Source organism: Lepidochelys kempii, chromosome 3 (assembly GCF_965140265.1).
Source record: "Lepidochelys kempii isolate rLepKem1 chromosome 3, rLepKem1.hap2, whole genome shotgun sequence".
In the NCBI taxonomy this organism is placed as follows: Eukaryota; Metazoa; Chordata; order Testudines; family Cheloniidae; genus Lepidochelys; species Lepidochelys kempii.
This window is the reverse complement of record NC_133258.1, coordinates 105,835,615-105,848,477: the sequence shown is the minus strand read 5'-3', so window position 1 is coordinate 105,848,477 and position 12,863 is coordinate 105,835,615.

Below are 12,863 nucleotides of genomic sequence, written 5' to 3'. Positions count from 1 at the left end.
TAAAATATACAAAGTAAATATCCTTAAATCAAACTACGTTCCCTCTTACTTTGCTGATCCATAAAGATTTGTTATTATCAATGGAAATAGTCTGTAGTTGGGTTGTGGGTACGGTGAAATCAATATTTACTGAGATTTACCAATAAAAGCAGATTCTCCCCACCCTAGTCTGGCACCTTAAAGACTAACAGGTTTATTTGGGCATAAGCTTTCATGGGTAAAAAACCCACTTCTTAAATCTGAAGACTTGAAGGTGCCACCAGACTCCTTGTTGTTTTTAGAAAAGGAGTACTTGTGGCATCTTAGAGACTAACTAATTTATTTGAGCATAAGCTTTCGTGAGCTACAGCTCACTTCATCGGTTTTTGTGGATACAGAGTAATACTGGCTACCCCTCTGATACCAAGTCTATCTGTTTTCATATCTGTAAAGCAGTGGATTAACTTTTGAAACAGTGTTCTGTTTTAGGAATAATAATTACTTTTCCAGTGCTACTATACTAATTATGTTTTCAGCATTTCTATTGTTTGTTTGTTTTTTGGGGGGTTGGTTTGGTGTTTGCATTTAGTAGGTCCTAAGAAGAGGAAGAGATAGGGCAGTACCAAGAGGCACTCATTGTCCTCTAATTTAATTATAAATTAATAAAGCCCCGAAATGATAAAGGATTTGCAGAAGTGTTATGGCATGTAACAGTTCTGTAGTTTGGAAAACTGCTAACAATAGCTTCAGGTTGTATCCTAGAAAATCATAGTTCCAAGAATATATTCCCCTTTCATATCTGCAAATGAGTTTTCTCTCTCACCTCAGGAAACAACCTGAACAATTCCAAGATAGCCATGAGAAGATATCATAGCATGTTTGAATCTTAAAATGGGATGAAATGGGTACTCTGAGAAATCTGAGCACTAAAATCTCTACAATTAAATTTTTGGAGAAAGTCTTGGGAATCTGGTTTTGGATAATCTAAATCATGAGAGAAGTCAGGAAAATAGATGTTTATTTTTAAATATTTTAATGCTGTGCCTATTTCTTAGTGCACATAAATCAGTCTGATTCAAAATGAAATCTATCCAGAACACATCACCAGATAAAGCAATCAATCAGTCTTCAGAACAGATCTGTGAAGAGGGTCAAAAAACATTAGATCTAGCATGTCTGTTCCTTACTGTTTTTGTCTTTTTTCCATATGAGAGATGTTATATTTTCATACGTTTTCATAGAGCAGAGATTTGGGTCTCAGGACACTTGGGTCCATCACTGACTTGTTGCTGTGACCTTGGGCAAATGAGTAAATCCCCAATCCCACATATTCTTATGTACATGCTTACATTTAAGCACGTGAAGAGTCCCGTTGAAGACAGGACTGTTCATTTACTTGAAGTTAAGCATGTGTGTGTTTGTATGATCAGAGCTTTAACCTTTCTGAGTCTATTCCATCTATAAAAAAGGAATACTTTCCCTACAGGTGTTGAGACTTTATATTTTGATATCTAGGGGTAAAATGGCCATTATTATAATTACAAAATCTGTTGATTTTCTGTGCTGCTTCAAGAGTTAGTACTTTACATGGTATTTACATTATTTCTGCAGGTATACATCACTATCATTAATGCTTTGTCACTCCTTCATTTAGTCATAATTTCATGCACCTTCTGCCGTGCTCCCCCCACCTGCCTGTCAGTTAGTTACTGTTTTCATGCCCCTTGCTTCTCCACTAAATCTTTAGAAATCCAACTGTTCCACAAAATTTTATAAATTTTGGTACAAATTCATAAAAGGTATGAAACTTCTGTGTTGAGTTTAATGTTTATATCATGTTGATTTATTCTTTCTTGTGTTGTTAGATTTTAAGACCTTCACGGCAGGATTTGTGCTTTTAGATTTAACTCCATTTGTTGTAGAACCCACTGTACACTTACACCACTGTATGAAAGTAATCAGTGTTGGAGGAACTGGGGCTTCTTAATTAACTTGTTCGCTCTCTGCTGGCTCCTAAACAGTTCCTTCAGGCTGTACTGTGCCAGGTTCTGAGTATTCTCAACTGCCATTGGTTTCTGTTTACAGTGTTGTTGTAGTTATGTTGGTCCCTAGATATGAGAGAGGGAAGGGGGAGGTAATATTTATTTGATCAACTTCTGTTGGAAGAGACGAACTTTTGAGCTTCACAGAGCTGTTTGCCAACAGGTGATAGAGTAATTTTGTCTCATCATTTTTCTGTCTGAGTTCATTTGACAGCATAGTGATTGTCTGGTTTCACCCACATAGTTGTTGGGGCATTTGATGTTCTGGATGAGTACACCACATGTTGTGATAGGCATGGATAGGACTCCTGGATCTTGCAAGGTGTGTTATGAGGGGTATTGATCATCTTAGCGGTGGAGATATGTCTGCAAGTTTTGCATCTGTTACAGCAGCATCTGGTGCTGCTTTGAGTTACGGTGTCCTGCTCTGTGAAGAGCTTTTTCTGATTATGAGATTGGGGGGTTGTTTGAAGGCCAGAAGAGGAGGTTTGGGAAAGATTTCTTTCAGGATGTGGTCCCCATCAAGTATGGATTGTGATTGTGTGATGATACCCTGTATGGGTTCCCGAGTGGGGTCGATGAAACTAAGGCTGTGCGGTCAGTGGTTTTTTGTTTTTGTTTTTTTTTGGCAGGGGGGCATGTCTATATTGAAGGAGTTTCTCTCTGGGTATTTGTGGCCCATTCCATTACGTAATCTGTTTCTTTGGTGAGGCGTCCTTCTTTGGTGAGGCAATTTTATCTTAAGGTATATATCCAGGACTTTCTCCTCTCAATATATTCTGTGGTATCTGAGAATAACAGGTGTCTATAGATAAGATTTTTTTGGTGTGTCTGAGGTCGTTACTGGCTCTATTGAGGTAAGTGTGGTAATCCATGGGTTACTGTATATAATTTGTGATGCTGGCAGATGAGAGTCATGCCAGAGTGCATTCAGGCCAATTCACTTGTGTATTGGTATAGATCAAAGTGGTTGTTGAAGGTAAAAGAGCATATTTGGTGTTTAGACTTCATAAAACTAATGGAACGTTAGTTGAACATAAGAATGGCCATACTGGGTAAGACCAGACGTCCATCTAGCTCTGTATCCTGTCTTCTGACAGTGGCCAATGCCAGGTGCTCAGAGGGAATGAACAGAACAGGTAATCATCAAGTGATCCATTCCCTGTCGTTCATTCCCAGCTTTTTGGAAAACAGAGGCTATGGACACTATCCCTGCCCATCTTGGCTAATAACCATTGATGGACCTATCCTCCATGAATTCATCTAGTTCTTTTTTGAACCCTGTTATAATCTTGGCCTTCAAAACATCCCCTGGCAAGGAGTTCCACAGGTTGACTGTGTGTTGTGTGAAGAAATACTTCCTTTTGTTTGTTTTAAACCTGCTACCTTCTACTTTCATTTGGTGACCCCTATTTCTTGTGTTATGAGGAGGAATAAATAACACTTCCTTCTTTACTTTCTCCACGCCAATCATGATTTTATAGACCTCTATTATATCCCGCCTTAGTCATCTCTTTTCCAAGCTGAAAAGTCCCAGTCTTATTAATCTCTCCTCATACGGAAGCCGTTCCATACCCCTAATTTTTGTTGCCCTTTTCTGAACCTTTTCCAATTCCAGTATATCTTTTTTTGAGATGGGCCAATCACATCTGCACACAGTATTCAAGATGTGGGGGTACCATGGATTTATATAGAGGCAATATGATATTTTCTGTCTTCTTAGCTATCCTTTTCTTAAAGATTCCCAACATTCTGTTTGCTTTTTTGACTGCCGCTGCATATTGAGTGGATGTTTTCAGGGAACTATCCACAATGACCCCAAGATCTTTCTTGATGGTAACAGCTAATTTAGACCCCATCATTTTATATATATAGTTGGGATTATGTTTTCCAAAGTGCATTACTTTGCATTTATCAACATTGAATTTCATGTGCCATTTTGTTGCCCAGTCACCCAGTTTTGAGAGATCTTTTTGTAGCTCTTTGCAGTCTGCATGGGACTTAATTATCTTGAGTTTTGTATCATCTGCAAATTTTGCCACCTCACTGTTTACCCCGTTTTCCAGATCATTTATGAATATGTTGAATAGACTGGTCCAGTACAGACCCTTGAGGGACACCGCTATTTACCTGTCTCCATTCTGAAAACTGACTATTTATTCCTAACTTTTGTTTCCTATCTTTTAACCAGTTACCAATTCATAAGAGGACCTTCCCTGTTGCCCCATGACAGCTTACTTTGTGTAAGAGCCTTTGGTGAGGAACCTTGTCAAAGGCTTTCAGAAAATCTAAGAACACTACATCCATTGGATCCCCCTTGTCCAGATGCTTGTTGACCCCCTCAAAGAACTCTAATAGATTGGTGAGGCGTAATTTCCCTTTACAAAAACCATGCTGACTCTTCCCCAACAAATTATGTTAATCTGTGTGTCTGACAATTTTGTTCTTTATAGATTTGTCACCTAAAAAGAATGGCCCAGGTTTGGGAATCTCCCTCACATCCTCAGCCATGAAGACCGATGCAAAGAATTCATTTAGTTTCTCCGCAATGGCCTTATCAGCCTTGAGCTCCTTTAGCATCATGATCGTCCAGTGGCCCCACTGGTTATTTAGCAGGCTTCCTACTTCAATTTTTTTGCTATTTTATTGAGTCTTTAGCTAGCTGTTCTTCAGATTCTTTTTTTGGCCTTCCTAATTATATTTTTACACTTCATTTGCCAGAGTTTGTTCCTTTCTGTTTTCCTCACTAGGATTTAACTTCCACTTTTGCCTCTGTCATAAATATAAAGGGAAGGGTAATCACCTTTAAAATCCCTCCTGGCCAGAGGAAAAATCCTTTCAGCTGTAAAAGGTTAAGAAGCTAAAGGTAACCTCGCTGGCACCTGACCAAAATGACCAATGAGAAGACAAGATACTTTCAAAAGCTGGGAGGAGGGAGAAAAACAAAGGGTCTGTGTCTGTCTGTGTGATGCTTTTGCCGGGGACAGAACAGGAATGGAGTCTTAGAATTTAGTAAGTAATCTAGCTAGGTATGTGTTAGATTATGATTTCTTTAAATGGCTGAGAAAATAGCTGTGCTGAATAGAATGAATATTCCTGTCTGTTTGTCTTTTTTGTAACTTAAGGTTTTGCCTAGAGGGATTCTCTGTGTTTTGAATCTAATTACCCCGTAAGGTATTTACCACCCTGATTTTACAGAGGTGATTCTTTTTGCTGTTTCTTCTATTAAAATGTTTCTTTTCAAGAACTGAATGCTTTTTTCATTGTTCTAAGATCCAAGGGTTTGGGTCTGTGGTCACCTATGCAAATTGGTAAGGATATTTACCAAACCTTCCTCAGGAAGTGGGGTGCAAGGGTTGGGAGGATTTTGGGGGGAAAGACGTTTCCAAACGACGCTTTCCTAATAAAAATAAACCCAGATAAATGTTTGGTGGTGGCAGTGGAAGTCCAAGGGCAAAGGGTAAAATAGTTTGTACCTTGGGGAAGTTTTAACCTAAGCTGGTAAAAGTAAGCTTCGGAGGTTTTCGTGCAGGTCCCCACATCTGTACCCTAGAGTTCAGAGTGGGGAAGGAACCTTGACAGCCTCTCACTGCTTCTTTAACTTTGTTGTTTAGCCGTGGTGACTCTCTTTTTTTCTTCTCTTACTATGTTTTTTAATTTGGGATATACATTTAAGTTGAGCCTCTACTGTGGTGTCTTTACAAAGTTTCCATGCAGCTTGCAGGGATTTCACTTTTGGCACTATACCTTTTAATTTCTGTTTAACTAACTTCCTAATTTTTGTGTAGTCCCTCTTTCTGAAATTAAATGCTACAGTGTTGGGCTGCTGCAGTGTTTTCCCCGCCACAGGGATGTTAAATTTAATTATATTATGGTCACTATTACCAATCGGTCCAGCTATGTTCACCTCTTGGACCAGATCCCGTGCTCCATTTAGGACCAAATCAAGAATTACCTCTCCTCTTGTGGGTTCCGGGACTAGCTGCTCCAAGAAGCAATCATTTAAGGTGTCAAGAAACTTTATCTCTGCATTCCGTCCTGAGAGGACGTGTACCCAGTCAATATGGGGATAGTTGAAATCCCCCATGATTATTGAGGTTTTTTTTAATTTTAATAGCCTCTCTAATCTCCGTGAGCATTTCACAGTCACTGTCACCATCCTGGTCAGGTGGTCGGTAATATATCCCTACTGCTATATTCTTATTATTAGAGCATGATATTACTATCCGTAGAGATTCTATGGTACAGTGTGGTTCATGTAAGACTTTTATTTCATTTGATTCTACGCTTTCTTTCACATATAGTCACACTCCCCCACCAGTATAACCTGTTCTGTCCTTCCAGTATATTTTGTACCTTGGTATTACTGTGTCCCATTGATTATCCTCATTCCACCAATTTTCTGTGATGCCTATTATATCAATATCCTCATTTAATATGAGGACCTCTAGTTCAGTCACTTTATTATTTAGACTTCTGGCATTGGTATACAAGCACTTTAAAAACTTGTCACTTTTTTGCTATCTGCCATTACATGATGTAATTGAATGGGACTTTTTTTCATTTGACTGTTTCTCATCAGATCCTATCTGTATTTTATCATCTTCCATCCTCTCCTCCTTAATAGGACATAGAGAACCTCTGTTAATAGATCCTCCCCTAAGGGATGTCTCTGTCTGAACTATGTGCTCCTCCGCACCTGTCGGCTTTCTCCTAGCCCTTTGTTTAAAAAGTGCTCAATGACCTTTTTAATTTTAAGTGCCAGCAATCTGGTTCCATTTGTGTTTAGGTGGAACCCATCCTTCCTGTATAGGGTACCCCTTTCCCAAAAGTTTCCCCAGTTCCTAATAAATCTAAACCCCTCCTCCCTGCACCATTGTCTCATCCATGCTTTGAAACCCTGCAGTTCTGCCTGTCTAACTGCATTGCATTGTTTTCACTTATCTATATCCTGTTATAATGCACCAGCAAACATTTACTTTGTGTATACCCCTATATCTAAATAACCCATAAAAGAAACCTTGTAGAACGCTAATGAAGGACTTTAACAGAAAAGGTACCTCCCTGGGACTTAGGTATAGAATCTTCCTTTCCGAGATAGCAGTGATCAGGTGCAGAGTAAAGACAAAAGGGTTGCTTGCCCCTGTGGAAGGTGACTTTATATTTTTTATAGAGCAGCTGAAATAACATGTATTGTATCTTTCTGAATAAAGGCAAATACTTTCCATGACAAATATAAATATTCAGTTTGTTCAAATGCTATCAGATGAACATTAATTTCACATTTACAAAGCAGTTTGGGTCTACAATCAACCTTACAGTAGTTTAGCTTTGCTGTATGAGTGATCAATTAGAACAATATACTTATTGTATTAAAACCAGAGCACAAATAGTGTGTAATTTACCCTGGCACACTGTAGAAAAGCACAACAATCAGTGTTGCTTATTTCGGAAATCCATTTTTTAGCATACAAAGTTTCTTTGCTCTGCGAATATTTGTCATAACTTTATCCATGCATCTGCAGTGATCTTGAAATAGCATTAGGGAACTTAGAAGAAAGAAAATTGAAGTTTAAAAAATCCCTTGTACCAGGTTAATATAATAATTTTATTCATAATTTGAAAGTTTGTGATCTGATGGGTAGTAGAATTATTATAAAAATGTTTGTCTCCTTTATTGGTGATTTAGCAGTGCCTATAAACAAAGATAATTGAAAAGGTAATAGGCTACTGTGAGGTTTAAATTAGTATCTGTTTTAATTGTGGAACTAATCTTCTTTTAAGGTGAATAAATTATGTTTTGTATAAATAGTAATTTCGTTCAGAATCAAAAACAATGTCAGTATAGTTTAGATTGATACTGAGAGCCATATTATAGAGAACACTGTTAACTGGAGTCAGATAAAGGTATTGTACATTCAGTGAAACGTGGTATACTTTGGACTAACCGCACTGATCCAACTTAGATTTGGAGTAATTTAGTGTCATAGTAATGTCTCAAAATCAAGTTAGGAAAAATGCATTATTGTTCCCCTCTGGGGCATTGTACCAACATCAGCAAGCATTACAACTCTGGTTCTTTGTGTTTAAAACAGATTTAATCACTGTAGCATCAAATACAAAAACAGTGTTTTACTAAGAACATTTTTGTTTTCCCTTCTTGTTAAAGAAGTGAAGTACAAAATTAATGAAATCTGATTTACTATTAAGTATTGTTTGCATGTAGCTCTTGTTACAAACTAGTGAATCCACTTTGAACTCCACAGTCCTTTCATTTTAGTATTAGGTTGGGAAATGAACGGTAAAAAGGTGACTCCACAGACTTCCTCATGTCATCTTCCATAAAATGAGAATGTGATACAACCATATTTTTATATATTATCTGATACAAAAAATTTCACCTGGAGCCATAGATATCAAGGTTGGAAGGGGTGCTGAGGTTGCTACTAAATAGGAGGGGTGCCTTACAAAATCTTACTTGCCCAGAGGAAGTAGTTTTTTGGACAGGTAAGTGAACTTCTTCATTATCATAATTCTGGTTACGTGTGGGCTAGTAAATATTGTACCTGCGCTGGTAAATGTTCATGACAATGTGGCAAAGCTGCAATTATGCATAATGAAATTTACCTAAAAATAACATTTTTAGGCCTGCTTCTTCACTGGTTCTTAACCTGGATGATTTGTCTTTCTGTCCCACTCACTTTCCTCTTTCGTTTTAGCATGAAAAAAGCAGCCACAATAAACCTATCAGAAGCACAGCTGAAACATGAGATTTACAGATGAGTTCATTTTTTAAAATGTTGCTTGGGATTTTTAAAGAAATAACTATGTACACTAGTTTAGGTAGAAATTTCCTTTAAACTATCTTCATTTGCACACCTTTGCAGAAAAAAATTCTATAGGATTTAATAAAAATGTATATCCCTGGTATGGAATTTTATAAAATGGTTTAAAAGAATTATGGACAATAAATACTTCTCTCTTACATTCTGTATATGGCTTCCGCCACATGGGGAGCGCCAGGTGGGGGGCTGGGGACGTGCATTGAAATAATTATTTAACACTAACAGCAGCATTAGCACATTGTGATTAGAATGGTCAGATAAATGCATAGGTCAAATAGAGCTTCAGGAGCTCTTCCCTACTGGAAACAGAAAGTGAATAAATAATGCAAAAAAGTAGGTCTTTAGGAGCAAGTGTGTTCCTTTTTGGAGATGATGACAAATCTACTCTGAAGAAACTGTGAACTGGAAAAAATATGATTGTATATACTTATGATTTTGGTATTTTGAATGTAGAAATGTATAAACAATTGTGTTCAGCCCAGCAGGGAGCATCAGGGATTCAGGCCCACACCTCCTAGCTTCAGCCCGGCAGGGGGCACCAGGGATCGGGGCTTCAGCTCCCTGGAGGATGCTGGGAGGCGTGGGCCTGAATCCCTGATCCCTGGTGCTCCCTGCCGGGCTGAAGCTGGGAGGCGCAGGGCTGAAGCCCCAATTCCTGGAAGCCCTTGCGAGGCTGAAGCCCTGATCCCCAGCGTCCCTCCTGGCGCTCCCCATGTGGCTGAAGCCAGGAGGCATGGGGCTGAATCCCCAAGCTCTGGTGCTCCCTGTGGGGCAGAAGCCCTGAGCAGAGTTGGGGACATGGAGGGAATTCCCCTCCAAAACTGCAGTGCAAAAGCATAGCAGTCCCGGGGGCAGGTCCACACCTCCCCCCATCTCCTCTCCCCACTCCCTGGCCAGTTCGGAGGTGGGAAGCGGGATCCGGGCCATGCGGGGCAGCTGCTGCTCTGGCTGGTGCTGTGCAGCAGGCAGCAGCAGTGTTCCCTTCTCTCCTGCTGGTGACCCACATTGAAGCAGTTCCTCAGCTTCCAGCCCCCTTTGCTCCCCCAGAGGCAGCTGGTAAGAGGCCCCTGAGTGGGGAGACCCTGCTCCATAGCTGGCAGAGCCCTTGGGGAACAGGGATTGCAGGAGAGACCTCCCAGCAAACAACCCCTAGCCACCACCTCCAAGCACCCACAGCCACCCCGTGTGCACACAGCCCCAGCTACCCCCTCCCTGCACCTTGAGCTACCCCCTGTCTGCACAGAGCCCCAGTTACCCCCTCCCTGCACCCTAACTCTTTTCAAACTTTTTGAGCTAAGCCCCGCACCTTTGAGTTATAATTTTTGGTTGCATGCCCCCAACTTACCCAGATAGGCTCAGTGGCCTGCTGAAGTGAGTCAGGGGGTGGAGGAGGCACTCCCTCCCCAGACTCTACCATATGGAGGTGGCTTGAGCCCTGCTGGCCCCAGCACCCCCAAACTAGAAGTCAAACTATGCCTATGCACGAGGCCCCTGCCCAGAGGCCCTGCTCCCCCCCACTGGGCCCTGGAGTTTTTATAGCATGGTGAGGGGGGCCTCAAAGAGAAAAAGAGAACCCTGCTCTAGAACACACTTCCCTCCTGGATTGGAACCCAAGATTCCAGAGACTGACCATTCCTTTGCTGCCAGCAAATTCTGTAACCCCTCGGGGCAAAGTGTGTGTCTCATTCCTGTCCAGTGCAGGGCTACGCGGAGGGTAACAGCCCACTACTGATGCTATGGGTTACTCTGTAAACTCAAGTGGCAGAGGTCTGTGTAGTGGAGCTACCTCCCTAGCTGATGATGCATGTGGATGTTGATATGATCCCCACTTGTTGGATTTTTATTTTTTCAGTTTGATATTTTTAAAAAAGTCAAGGAAGTTACACACAAAAAATACTATATGTTAAAAGAACATTATTAAGGTTACGAAGTCAAGCACTCAGAAGTTAGGAAATTAAGATTTAAGGCTGCATGTGTAACCTCAAGTTGTCTGCATTGTGTGTGTGAACTATGAGATGGTCTTTCCATGATCACATACAATTTTTTTTACAGGACCCCTGGTTCAGTCAGTGCATAGGATAGGCCCCTGCTCTGGGGATGAATCAGGGTTGTGTAGTGAAGAAGACAGTTGGCTGAAGGACCCCTGTTTTGTTTGTTACAGAAGTTAGAATGTGTGTAGTGAATGAGGCTGGAAACTGCAGGAAGAGAAAGAATGATCTTATTGCAGGGGTGGCCAACATAAGCCTGAGAAGGAGCCAGAATTTACCAATGTACATTGCCAAAGAGCCACAGTAATACATCAGTAGCCCCCCATTAGCTCCCTGCCACCTGCTCCGAGCGCCTCCCCCTCCCTCCCCACATCTCCCAATCAGCTGCTTCATGGTGTGCAGAAGCCTGGGGGAGGGAGAGGGGAGGGAACAAGGGCACGGCAGGCTCAGGGGAGGGGGCGGGAAGGGGTGGAGTGGGGGCAGGGCCTGTGGCAGAGCCAGCGGTTGAGCAATGAGCATCCTCCTGCACATTGGGAAGTTGGCGCCTGTAGTTCCAGCCCAGGAGTCGGTGCCTAGACAAGGAGCCGGATATTAACTTCTGAAGACCCGCATGTGGCTCCGGAGCCACAGGTTGGCCACTCCTGATCTTATGGTTAAGGCAGCTGACTGCTCCCAAGACTGTCCCTTCGCCCGCAGCTGATGACTTCAGGAAAAGTCTGGCCCTGGTATTACAAACTTTTACACACGTTTAATTTCATACAATGAGGAGTCCCATAAGATGTTTTTAAAATAAATCAAAATAAATAGATTCACCTTTGGGGAAACAACAGAGTGCATTTGTAATCATAATAAGAATAATTTAGATGACTTCAGTGGGACCACTCATATAAAGTTTAAGCATGTGTGTAAGTGTTTCAGGATCAGCTTCTATCTGATATTTACAGAATGCCTGCTCACTGCACTTCTCCACCAGCTGCCCTCTTGCTGCACCTCTCTGCCACATCAGCCACTCCTTCGCCGGCTGACTGTCAGTCACCTGCCTCTCTGCTGTGACCTCTGCACATCAGTCTCCTAGTAATTTTCAGCTTTTTACAGGCTGAGCAGAAACACTGCCATATCTCAAGTGATTTCAGCTCTCGGTGAGTTTTAGCTCTTAGCAGGCAGGGCAGAAACACAGTCCTACCACAACTGATTTCAGCTCTGACTGAGCATTTAAAATAACAAAGAGGCTCATAATGAAGCCTATTTAGCTATTTATTTGAACAGGAGGGAGGGGGGAGAAGAATAGATTAAACCAGTCCAGGGAGAATCCTTGGGGGAGAGTCCATATCTCCTGTCTAGGATACCTGTCCCTACCTGCCTTACTTTCACAGAGCTGTGGCATTCAACCCTTTGAGCTGATGGTGACCTCCTCATTTGGGACAGGTTAAGCACAGTCCTGCTTCCCAGTATTCATAAATAATGCCAACAATATTGGTAACAGCATTTCACTATCCCTGCATTTAGTACTAAAGTGATTTGTAACCCAACACCAGCCATAGTTGATCATTTTGAGCAACAGCGCTCTATCTGTGGGATATCTAAGCAGAGTAGGTGTGTTCATGCAAATAAAGTTTGCTCCAGAAGTCTCACCCCCTCCCAGCTAGCTGTCAAGGGAGAATTCATTTAGTCATTCAGTCATTTAGACCCTTACATCATGATGGTCAGCAAATCAGAGTTCTGTGGGATCAAAGTGAGTATCTGTGGATTTGAGTTCCAGAGTTTAGGACCTGTTACAGAAACATCTGATATTAATACCCTTCTCCTATTGACCAAGGACTTGTTAGCTCAGAGAACATTTTCTGATTGCATCTGTGGAAGTGGCACATGGAGAAAGAATTGTTGTTACTGTTAGTAAACATCAGGTATTTCCTTTGAGCTTGGGTTTATTAACTGCTCCTAGCAGTCAGTTGTGCTTTTTCACTGAGCAAGTTTCCCACCTTTTAAAGTTAGAAGAAACCAAATGCTGT